Genomic DNA, 12,972 nt, shown 5'->3' with positions numbered 1-12,972 from the left:
GTGTGTGAGTGTGTGTGTGTGTGTGTGTGTGTGTGTGTGTGTGTGTGTGTGTGTGTGTGTGTGTGTGTGTGTGTGTGTGTGTGTGTGTGTGTGTGTGTGTGTGTGTGTTTGTGTGTGTGTGTGTGTGTGTGTGTGTGCGTCAGTGAGCCCATCCAGCAGATTTCTTGATGGAGTATATTACAAATGAACCTAAATAAGACATAGATTGATGCTGCCCTGGAGGCAAGTAGATCTTCAAAAACACATACAAAGAGAGAGAGAGAGGCATGTGTTGTTTAACAGTTTCTCTGCGCATTTGTAATTGAATACACTCACTCACTTGAGTCTTTTGTTTTTCTCTTTTAACCCTTTACAAATCACGTCATAAGAGCTGTGCTGCTCAGCAGATGCGCTCTGCGCTGTTATTCTCCACACACACATAAACAGGCTGTTTTAAGAAGGTCAGGGCCCTGGTTTCAGACACTCTATACACAGGGCAGAAGTGCTATTGGCAGTCCATCTGCTCTGGGACATAGCATGGGACGAATGCTAGCAGGTGCCCACTAGCAGTACACTTGCAGCATTGTTAGCGCCAGGAAGTTTGTAGATCTCCAGAATGCAATTATGTAGACATATACATACTGCATTATTTATTGTATTATTGATATTATCTTGCTCTGCTTTTTCTTTAAACCATCCAACGTCCCACAAAGCGTTCCAGTATATGATGTAATTTACTTAAACTCTGTGTAGCTGGTTATGTTCAATAGAGTCTCTTTGTGTTGTGGTGTTATCACCTCGCTCCGTCTCCTCACTTCCCTTATGCTCCTTGCCCACAGACAGCTGCCAGTCCTGGCATTGAGGGGCAGTATCACTGGTGGCACTGACCAATGCCAGTGCTACCGCTGGCACGATTGGCATGCAGCCTGGAGGATGAAACAGAGGAAATTATATGGTTGTTTAGGTTTACTCAACTGTCTTAGCACGCCACACTTGGCTAATTCATTATGTTTTGATTAAAACCTCTACTCAGCTTGGCTACAGCTGTCGTAAAGAGAGAGAGAAGCAGCTGTCTGAATTCGCAGAACAATTACAAGCGTGCAGGCTGGTGTGCCATACGCTCGCTCGAGCTTTCATCCTGCTGTTCATTCACACTGCTCTATATCTGCCCCACTCTACAGTCTACATCTTTGTCAGCTTTAATTGCATCTATATTTACGAGCAGAGAGGGAAACCCCCAGTCATTCTGTGCCAGTGAATGGAGGTTTTGTGCGTGACACCGTGTTCCAAATACGTGCTTTACACAGCGTATTGTACGGGACACTGAGCTGTACTGTCACAAACAGACACAAGATCCTGGTTGAAATCTGTGCTGCACACCAAAGATCTTCACAATGTCAAAATAGAGTAGAAGAATATAATTTAGAGTGAACTGTCTGTCAGTCAGTCATAGGTGGAGAGTGAACCAACTCCAAGATGTGCTTCCCCTTTAAAAACACATTTAAATAGGTTTTCTTGAAAGAGTTTCAAGTAACGTGACTCCTCACGAAAGTAAAATGCCTACGTTCACAAACCACTGTTAAATTTAACAGAAAAGCAAGCATACTGTATGTGGGATTTGGCATGACAGAAGTGCGAACAGAGCACTAAAATTATAAGTACTAAAATGCTGTCACTCGTCTTAGTTCTTTCGCAATCTAACAAAGTTCTGTTGTAATCGATGAAGCTGACTGCACAATATATCTCTTATTTACATAATGTCGACACTTTGTTTGTTATATTGAAGGAAAAGCAAGAGTGTTGAACTCCGAATCCATTAAAAAAGGAGTTTTGTTCAGTGCTAACTTGAACACCTCTGATTGGCCATTGCATTCTAGAAGTCAACAGATGTGTTTGTGATTGGCTATATTGCTCAACGCTGCAAAAACATGTAAATAGAAACCTTTGATGTTTTCCAGAGATCAAACACAGGTACACACTGATAATTTGCCGAATCTGTTTTACCAATAAGCTATTATTATGGATCAAACTGATCCTAGACCAGCAGTTATGTGCAGCATTTTCCTCTAAAAGCAATCAGGAGCAGCAGGCAATGGTTTGAGTGAGAAAATGTCTATCTGTCTGTCTCTGTCTGTCTGTCTGTCTGTCTGTCTGTCTCTGGCTGTCTGTCTCTGGCTGTCTGTCTCTGGCTGTCTGTCTGTCTCTGGCTGTCTATCTGTCTCTGGCTGTCTGTCTCTGGCTGTCTGTCTGTCTGTCAGTCAGTCATTTCTCACAATCAGAAAAAAGAAAACAGCAGGTGTGGGAATGTGATGCCTTCAAACTTCGAAAGCTGATTTAATTGACAGGCTGCATTTAAATTGTCTAAAGCAAAAACAGACAGATTATATTAGGGGGGACTATGAAAAGCTCTTTGTCGACATTGGCGCAGGCAGTGATATTTAGGAATTGAGGAAACATTGTCATAGATGTGAAGACAAAACATATTTCACCTCTCTTGCATATTATAGTGTGCCTGAAGTGAAATTTGCTTGATTGTTGGGGGTGTTTCTACCGCAAGGGTCCCGTTTACACAGTGATTCGAGGGAGCAATTTACCATTTCTTACATAATCCAGATCACATTTTATAGGGATCAGCCAAGAGACCCAAAACCAATGGCCTGGAAAGAGAGGGTCACTCTTTCCACCCTTTCTCTTCCCCTCTCACTCTCACTTTCACTCTTAGTCCCATTCCTTATTAAAGTGATTGAAGGCAGGAAAAACTATGCCTAACTATGCTCGGATGCTTAAGCCCACCCTGAAAAATATGGAACATTTTCTACGGCTGTTTATTTGGAATAAAATGGCATGCTGGGGGATTAGATGGAGAGAGAAAATGCTGGCACCAGCTGTTTCGGAGGTTTGAGTTACACAGCTGCGCTCCTCCTTGACACCCCCCCACCCCACCCCGCCCGCAAAGCTTCGCTCAGCCCCTCAGCCTGTTCTGGGTATTTCTGCCCCATAAATTACTCTGAAACTATATGCTAGATAGATAAATGCTCAGAGGACACTTGACTATATGAATAGGAATTTTAGATATATTCTTTTCATTGAAGCAGTCTGAAGACCGTTTACTTAAGCAAAGTATTGACTGTATGAAGAGATTTCGCATGTTGAGCTTCATTTATCATTATTTTGTCTTTCGGTCAGAAGAAATAAAATGGTGTTTAATGACATTTTAATAAAAACGTTAGGTCCGAATTCTGGAGCAACTCTACATTTAAAAAAAACTCAAATGAATAAAATGTTATTTATATTTTCTATTGTACTCCTAAATTTGACTGATTTCACATTTGGCAGATTTAAAAATAAAACATTTAAATAAATGAACATTTAAATGCTCATTTATAATTTTGACTAATTTTAGTCAAATTGCACAATTGTAAATGTGCATTTAAATGTTATATGAATTATTGCTCATGGGAGCATATACACATATACAGATGCTCTATATTATGAGAATCTCCATCCTCTAATACCTGACTAGCAATAAGAATTAGCAATGGTGCACGACTGCGATGTAAAGCAAAGGTTATTGGCCATTTTTTTTAAAGGGACAGGCCATTTGAGGTTTTGGTTGCTTCCTGTTTTGTTGGAAGTATGCCAATACAGAAAAGAAAACGTCTCGGGTTATGACTATAACCCTTGTTCCCTGAGAAGGGAACGAGACACTGCGTCGAGAATCGACACTTTGGGGACGCTCCATTAGCGTGCGCCTCTGAAGTAAGAATGAAACTAATCCAATCCTGATTGGTGTTGCGTCGTGATGTAACATGTGACGGCATAACCGGATGCATAAAAGTGACGCTGACACACACACACATCAGCTCCGCGATGAAGCAAGACGCTCTAAGGCCTCGAGGGGCGTGGCAGGACGACGCAGTGTCTCGTTCCCTTCTCAGGGAACAAGGGTTATAGTCATAACCCGAGACGTTCCCTTTCGAGGGAACTCAACACTGCGTCGAGAATCGACACTTTGGGGAACGAATGCCCACTAAGCCACGCACCGAAAACAGGCCTGCCCCGGAGTGAAACTGATTCAGGCACTCAGCTAGGACAAGAGCACGTGTGCGCCAAGCGTACTAGGGAGGTGCAGACTATAGAACCTAACAAAAGTGTGGGGGGTAGCCCAACCGGCTGCCTCACAGATCTCCTTGATGGGAACTCCCGAAAGGAGGGCCCTAGAGGACGCCATGCCTCTAGTAGAATGAGCCCTAACGGCCAAAGGTGAAGGGAAATTCCGCACCTTGTTGGCCTACTTATGGTTTGTATAGCCGGGAGCCCCTAATAGGTGATCCAAAACACACTACAGTAGGTCCGACCTCCTCCAAGAAGAGGACCTCTCAAGGTAATACTCGGAACTCTGACTGGCAGAGCAAGGAACCTCTCCTTTTCTGCCGACACATGAGGTGGAGGATGAAATACTTGCAGGACCATGGACCTAGCCATGATAAATTGCACTTAAGGCACATAGCTGGGTCTCGGATGCAGGATGGCCTTAACTCCGCCGGGGGCACACCCCAAGCAAACTGGCGATAATGCCAGGGCTTGGAGATCTCCCAGTCTCTTTAAAGAAATAGCTAAGAGAAAGGCTATCTTGAACGTGAGGTCCTAGGCGAAGCCGACTGGAGGTATTCGAAGGGAGCCAGGGATAGCCCTTCGAGAACCACGGCCAGGTCCCAGGAAGGAACCCTGGACCTGACTGTCGGTCTCATCCTCCAATACCATGGAGAAATAGTATGACCAGTTGGTGCCTCCCTAAAGGCCCAACATTTAGTGGTGCATGGAACGCCGCAATGGCAGCCACGTACACCCTACGTGTGGAAGGGGAGAGATTCGCAGAGAAACAATCTTGAAAAAACTCCAGAACTGAAGCCATTGGGCAGTTAACTGGGTCTAACTCAAGTTCTCTACACCAAGTAGAAAAATATTTCACTTGAGGCCATATAATCTCCTAGTAGACGGAGCCCTAGAGATAAGTATGGTTTCGACCACCCCAGATGATAGACCAGCATCTAGGTTCTGAGCCCCCTCAGAGGCCAGACCCACAATTTCAACAGCTCTGGATGAGGATGGAATATAGTGCCCTCCGCCTGAGACAACAGACCCCTCCTCAGAGGAATCTGCCATGGCGGAGCTATCAGGGGTAAAATTAAGTCTGAAAACCATACTCGGGCTGGCCAAAACAGGGCTATCAGAAGAAGACTGATGCCCTCCTGACGGACCCTCTCCAGGACCCCCGGGAGCAGAGCGATCGGGGGGAAAAGCGTACAGGCGAAGCCTCGACCAGGCCTGTACCATGGCATCCAACCCCAGCAGGGCTGGATGAGTGAGGGAGAACCAAAGTGGACAGTGGGATGGACGTCCCTCGAGACGCAAACAGATCCACTTCCACTGGTCCAAACCTCTGCCATATGAACTCCACCACCTCTGGATGGAGTCTCCATTCCCCGGGCCTCAGCCCCTGCCTCGACAGGATGTCCGCTCCCTGATTCAGATCCCCCGGGACATATATTGCTCCAATAGATAATATTTTCCCTTGGGGCCATAAAATGATCTGATGCGCCAATCTGGATAGAGGGCGCGATCTGAGTGTTTCTTTGTCGGTTTAGATAAGCTACCACTGAGACGTGGTAACCTTTGATGTCTGTGAGGAAGCTCCTCAGAGCCCTGTACACAGCCAACATCTCTAGGCAATTTATATGCCAAGAATGATGATGGTCCTGCCACAGACCCCTGGCAAAGCGGCCGTCCGAGACCGCGCCCCAGCCAGCGAGGGAAGCGTCTGTCGAAACAGTTTCCCGGCGACATGACGCCCCTACCACTAGCCCTTGGGACAAGAACCAAGGTTTCTTCCATATTAATAGGGAACGAAGGCATCTGCGCGTAACCTTTATTATATGGAACGGATTCCCCTTGGGGAAAAAACCCTTGGCTTTGAGCCACCACTGAAGGGGCCTCATGTGAAACAGGCCCAAAGGAATTATGTTGGATGCCGCTGTTATGAGGCCCAGCAGTCTTTGAAATTGCTTTACAGTGATGGCCTGGCCTAGCTTTATCCCGAACACCATGGCCAGGATTCGATACGAGCGGGAGACATACGTGCCCGCATCGTAACCGAATTCTATACCACGCCCAGAAGAGTAGTCTTCTGAGCTGGGTCCAACACATTTTTCTTAGTGTTGAGCCTCAACCCCCGGTTCTGAATGTGGCCAAGGACGACATCTCGATGCCGAACTGCCATTTCTCGAGACTGGGCCAATATGAGCCAGTCGCCGATGTAATTCAGTATACGGATGCCCTGAAGCCTCAGTGGAGCCAGAGCCGCATCCATACACTTTGTGAACGTGCGGGGAGAGAGTGCTAGGCCGAACGGAAGAACCCGATATTGGTATGCTTCGCCCCCGAAAGCAACCTCAGGAACCTCCTGTGACATGGAAGAATGGAGACATGAAATAAGAGTCTTTTAGATCCATCGTGACAAACCAGTCCTCGGATCTGATATGGCTCACGATAATGGGAATAGTAAGCATTTTGAACCTGAATCTCCTCAAAGAACGATTCAAAAGCCCTAGATCTAAAATTGGCCTCAGTCCGCCATCCTTCTTTGGAACTATAAAGTACCGGCTGTAAAACCCGGACTCCCTGTCTGGTAGGGGAACACATTCTATGGCCCCTAAATTCCAGTAGAGTCTGTACCTCTTGTTCCATAACCCGAGCCTGTTCTGGAATCACTGCAGTCGGTACCACCCCAGCAAACTAGGGAGGTCGGGCACTGAACTGCAATCTGTACCCATAGAGATATATTCGGAAGGCGTTGCCATTCTTCTAAAAAATCTACCCTCAGAGGTCCTACAATTAGGACCTCTTTGCCTGAAGGACGGCCCTCAGGTCACCCTTCTGGCTGGAGGACTTCGGTTGAGAGTGCTTCCTCTGTTTGCCAAACTCCCGCAGGAGGGCCTCTAGAGGCAACGCTCTCTTTTTTTTTTTTGCTTCCTGAAACCTGTCAACGACTGTAGTGACAGCGTTGGAAAACAGGCCAGAAGGAGATAGCGGAGTGGCCAACAGGAAATATTTGCCTCACTTAGATCTTTAAGAGGATCGGCCTGGTACGCCTGCAAAATCGTCCTAGAGTGCAGGCACGCACCAGCCTGACCTTTTCTTTTCTAAATATTTTACCAAAGGAACCAGGCTCTCGAGCCTGGCTTCGGGTATTAATCGGGATTCGTTCTCGACCCCCTGAAGCGGGTTTCCGGAAGGGCTGGACCGAAAAAGATTCTCGATTGGCGAACGCGAATGCTGCCTGGCCGCAAAAATGTGGGGCGGACAGTGCAGCCTGCGTTCGCTGGAAACCGATGTGTCCCGAAACGTTTTTAACGGCGGAAGAGCAACATCGATTTCCTGCACCATATAAGCCCAGCCAACCAGTGCAGAGGTGTCCCTGCACGGTTTGTTGGGCAGCGCCGGGGCTTAAAGTGAAGATGCCGGATCAGGAGAAAGATAGCACGCTAAAGCTTCCTCCATCTGCGGCAACTTGCCATAACCCGACTCTCTCGCACCCACCACATTCGAATAAACATATAATGAATGTGGTGAGATACCTAAACAATGGGGTTTTTCCCAGGATCTACACATATATATTTATATTTTTATAAAGATCTGGGAAAAACAGTAAGCCCCGGCTCTGAGGTTGTGAACGGTGCTGCAGGAATCTCTCGTCTAGTTCATTTTGACGGGGATCATCCTGCTTATTTTGTGGCCAGCTCATATATTTTATATATATATAAATATATTTATTTATATATTTATTTAGTCTGGCCACCGCACGCATCACAACCTCCACGAGCTCTACATAAGCAGAAACATAAGCGGGCGAGTGTGACTCATGTTGCTCGTTCCCGATGCTGAGCTCATCTACTTCCTTATAAACAGATAGCTCGAGCACTGGGCACTCGTCACGGGCAGAAGAAGCCACATCGCGGGCTTCTGCGTCGTGAACGAGTGTCATAGAATCTGCGGATGATGAGAGAAAAGGTGCCTCAGCAGTCTCGTTCTCATCCGCGAGATCCTTCTGCGATCTCCACGATCTAAGCCGTCGCGCCGCCTCAATGGACGCGGGACCCGAACCGCGGGGATCGTGAGCCTGGCCATCATCAGGAAATAATATAGCCAAGCGGGACCGCAGCACTCTAATAGGAAGTGCTTCACAGTGTGCACAGGCAGCCCTCTCGAGAGCTGACAGTGCGTGCTGCGCCCCTAAACAATACACACACACACAGCTGATGCGTGTCCCCACCCGTGTGCATATATATTATCTTGGGCAGGGGTGCACACACTTAGTGTATTGTTCACTCGCCATAATACAGAGCTTTGCACAGACAAACAACACCAAATAAGACAGACAGTTTCACAGAGAGCGCTTGCTGAAGAGCTAAAGCTGATGTGTGTGTGTGTCAGCGTCACTTTTATGCATCCGGTTATGCCGTCACATGTTACATCACGACGCAACACCAATCAGGATTGGATTAGTTTCATTCTTACTTCAGAGGCGCACGCTAAGGGAGCGTCCCCAAAGTGTCGATTCTCGACGCAGTGTTGAGTTCCCTCGAAAGGGAACTGCACTTGTCAAGCCATTTCATAGGGTATTTAAGGTTGATAGTGCCAAGTGCTAATTCTCCTCTGTGAAACGTTACTGAAGTCAAGCCACTTCTAGACCAAGACTACCAGGCCAAAACAAATCACAACCAAAAATCTGTGTGCATTTGTGGGCAAATGTGTTTGCCATAGCCGAGACTACCTTCAGGCACTCAGGGCCAGACGCTTGCATGCGTGAGGCCGGAGATTGAGTTTCTTGGCTGACTCTTTCTGTCTGTCTCTCTAATATTGATCAGGGTTTTCCATGCTATTTATAACTCAGCCTCCCGGGTCCCTACAGAACTCTGAAGGACCGGCTCCTCAGCCCTGTAGGGGCTCAGCTCTCATGTCTGTCTCCACTGCGCATTATTTGCAGATTGATGGAGGCCACACTGATAAATGGAAATTTGGCTGAAATGTTCCACAGACAAAACTGGCTTGATTTACTTGAAGCTTCAGTTAATGGTGACATTTGTGGCTTGTGTTAAATCACAGTCTGGTTAAGGTGTTAGCCGTGACCCAATCATGGCTTGACTCTGGAGGTTTACAGAGTTTGAATTTTAATTATATTCTCTTTATTGCATGCAATAAACTCTAGATAGTGCACTATAGTGCTTAAGTAAACAGGTGATTTTTTTCAGTATTAAAATACTTTGTCCTATTCAAGATTATTAAAAGGTCAGTAAGATTTTAACATTAAAAAGAAGCCTCTTATGCTCACCAATGCTGCATTTAATTGATTAACAAAATACAGTAAAACAGTAATATTGTAAATTAATATTACAAATTAAAATAACTTCTTTTTTTATATTGTCACAGTCCGTGGCTGTAATGAAGCGCACAATGAAGGAGATACCCAAAAATTAATCTTTACTTCAGGAATCAAATCAATAAATAGGAGTATAACTCGAAGCAAACACAACCATGAACACACTGACATCAAACAACAACAATGCAAAACACCGAACAAACTGAAACTGACTAGAGGGCTTACACAGAAAACCATGGAGGAGGCACATCTGAACAGAATACTCAGTAACTATGGTGACAAACAGGCAGGGAACAAGGGTGACAGAACTAATTAACAACCTAGAAGACTGACCATGAAACTAATGGGCTCTTTACACGACACCATTTTCAAAAAACGGAAAACTTTTTATGCATTTTGACAACAGCATTTTGGGTGCCTGAAAACGCAAACTTTTGTACGTGGAAACCTCAAAGAAAAAATTATGCTTATACTTAAGCATATCGTTGTTGTGTAAACGTACCAGAAAACAAGACATGAAAGCTGAACAAAAGCAAACTCTAAACTTGAACAAACTCAAAACGTGACACTAGAAATTAAATTTATTCCTGTGATGACAAAGCCATTACTACAGTATTCATTTCTTTAAAACATAAATCTTACTAACTTATTATAATATATATATACATATATATATTGTTGCTTACTTTTTTTAACAGTTCCTTTTTAGCATCCTGACCAGACCAGCATAGCAACAACATCTCAGCCTGTGGCGTGAGTTTGGGGTTTTTTTCCAAGCGAAAACATTTAATGTATTCATATTAATGGAGTTGTCAAAGTGCCGGTACTTTGGTGCCAAGTTGATATTTAACGGTACCAGTCTTCCTGCAGTACCATAGTATATAGTATCGTGTGCTGCATTCAAACGCTCCTGTCTGTATTTGTGTGAGCACTCTGTGAAGAGTGTCAATGGTTTACATTTATTTAATATATTTAATTAAATTAAATGGAAAAATAAAATAAAACAAGGTAGTTATAAAAGATTTTGCTATGATACCAAAATTTGACTTGGTACCAGCTTCTGAATTTGGTGCTGTGACAACTCTACATATTAATGCATTAAAACAATATGCAAGAATATTAAATGTAGCTTAATTACTGTACCTTCTTCCTAGCTTTTTCCAGTTAGCAGTTTTTTTCTGTAGAGTTGTTGGTATTTTATCTAGCTGCATTGTTTTGAGCAGCATGCCAAGGATTTCCATTAACTGTTCACATCACTGTTTATCTGTGAGCTTGTCGTTAGTTAAATTATTAGTTAGTTAGGAGATTGAATGTATAAAGATTTGTAAAAAAAAATTAAGATGACGCCATTGCGTAAGAGTGCAACAGTGTTGCAAATGCAGTCGCCATTGATTGTATTTGTCTTTATTGCATTTAAAGCGTTGCATTATATAATTATTTTCATCAACTGCAGCATTCACTTGGACACAATTCAGGAAACTGCTGAAGTGGGTTAGTGTGGCTTAGAGGGAAAATTAAAAAAAAGAGTAAAAGAGTGAGGAAGGGGGTGAAAAGCAGATATTACTCTTTTATAATGAGTAGTCCAGATGGCTTGAGGTTAATGTTAATGTTTGCCACATTGCAGCATTGTAGCAGAAAGCATATCATAAAAAGCAAGAAAGGGAGTGAGGTATCGATGGGAGGGAGAGCAAGGGAAAGTGAGATTGCTGAAGGAGAGCTGAGGCGGCCTCTACTGAAGAGAGGGCATGTGAGGACAGCTGCGCTACGTCACTGTTGTAATCTCTGTGCAGCGTGCTCTTCCTGTCTTACACACTTTTTCTGTCTCCAGTTAAAAGGGACGGTATCATATTCAATATACAAATACTGTATATATTCTCTCCACATACTGTATATGTTTGCTTTTGTAGTCAAGTCAAGTCAAGTCACCTTTATTTATATAGCGCTTTTTACAATACAGATTTTAAAAATCTGTATTGTAAAATCTGTATGGAATAGACTAAAATATGTAGTCTATTCCATATTTTGTTCTGATATATAGAGCTGCATGAGAGGAGTGTCACGTCACGCTCTTGGTCAATGGCGTATGTTCACATAACTGTGTAGTTACAGCTGACATTGTCTGGATGGTTGTATTGAATCTTCTCCTTAACCCACATTATAAATGCCAGCTTTGGAATGCCATACATGTTTTTTTACTTATTTAAAGTCGGATTGCTGTTATGCACTGATTACGGTTTATACGGTTGTTTATTCGTGGAACAGAGAAGGGGGATCAGAGGGGGGCTGTTTCTATTAAAGCAGATAGAACATCGGTTGCAATGTGCAATAGTGTAATCAGAGAAAGAGCAGAGTCCTGGAGCAGATCACTGTCTGGGCTGATAATCGACCCGCCCTACGACCAGCACAGATGTGACGTTTTCTTGACGCTAGTCAAGACCCAGAGAGGGTGAGAAGAGGAAAAGGGGGGAAATATATAACTGACATCCTTCAGATACGTGACTGTTAGACAGCAGTAGCTAGAAATAGTGAAGCTACAATTCTCAGTAGTGAGTAGCTATAGTTTTTTAAGCATTGCTTGAGCATTGCATCTTACCTTACAATGTGTCAGATTAGTTGTGTGTCCCATACTTTCTGTCAACTGGCATTGCCTTATTTGTAAAAATCAATTAAGTTTAATCTTTTCATTGAATGAAATGAATGACTCTGTTCTAGAGGTAAACACATTTAACAAACAAAAAAGGATGACACTTTACAATCATGGGGATCTTTTGTTAAAGGTATAGTTTTATATTGTTAAAAAATGAAAGTTCTGTCATCATCATTTCACCCTCATGTCATTCCAAACCCATAATCTTCAAAAAAACAAAAGATATTTTTGATGAAAGCTGAGAGGTTTCTGTCCCTCTATTAAAAGTCCAGGTAACTAAAACTTTGAAGATCCAAAAAGGTTCGTAAAGGTGTCATAAAATTAATCCATCCGGCGGTTTAAGAGAAGAGATCGCTTTACATTATGAATAGATTTAATTTATGTCAACTAACAATGAGCAATATATATTTTTACAGCATTTATTCATCTTTGTTAATTTTAATGTTTGTTAATAAAAATAGAATTGTTCATTAATTGTTATAGAATTGTTCATTAATTGTTAATGTTTACAGCGAATTAAGTAATGTTAACAGATCAGATCAACAGAACAACTTTTATTTCTAAAAATAACATTAACTAAAATTTACAAAATGAAACAGAAGTATTGTTCTTTGTAAGGTCATGTTATGCCAATTCAAAAAAATTAAGTAAATGTAGCACGTATAGCTAATTTCTAGCTATCTTTTCAGTTTAGCTTAGCTAAAAAAAAAAAATTCTGTTTTTGAGTTTTGAGGCCTACAGGGCAGCACTTGCGTGAATTCTGTATGTCTGTAATTAACTTTTCTTTCACCCAAATTAAATAACTTTTATACAAACTATACAGTTTTTACTTAAAATCTTTGCTTTGAATAGACTAAACAATGAAGATTAATTGTGAGATCTCAGGGCTTGGCCTGCATGGCAGTCG

The 12,972-nt window shown here is 43.2% G+C and overlaps 1 protein-coding gene and 1 long non-coding RNA gene across 15 annotated transcripts in view; one reads left to right on the top strand and one right to left on the bottom strand.

Annotated features, from left to right (window-relative positions):
• The window catches only part of LOC143732191 (uncharacterized), a 36,114-nt gene extending 24,996 nt beyond the window's left edge, over window positions 1-11,118 (bottom strand). The window contains exons 1-2 of the long non-coding RNA XR_013201064.1: window positions 10,562-11,118; window positions 777-905 (exon numbers count right to left, since the gene is read on the bottom strand). This is a non-coding gene — a long non-coding RNA (uncharacterized LOC143732191). The remainder of the gene's footprint in view (window positions 1-776; window positions 906-10,561) is intronic.
• Window positions 1-12,972, top strand: part of nfic (nuclear factor I/C) — a 128,002-nt gene that overhangs the window by 65,714 nt on the left and 49,316 nt on the right. The window lies entirely within an intron of this gene.

The sequence above is a fragment of the Siphateles boraxobius genome, unplaced genomic scaffold, assembly GCF_051911475.1.
Source record: "Siphateles boraxobius isolate OS27281-9 unplaced genomic scaffold, OSU_SipBor_1 9, whole genome shotgun sequence".
Lineage (NCBI taxonomy): Eukaryota > Metazoa > Chordata > Actinopteri > Cypriniformes > Leuciscidae > Siphateles > Siphateles boraxobius.
Note: the sequence above shows the minus strand (reverse complement) of the source record. Positions and strands in the feature narration are given on the sequence as shown.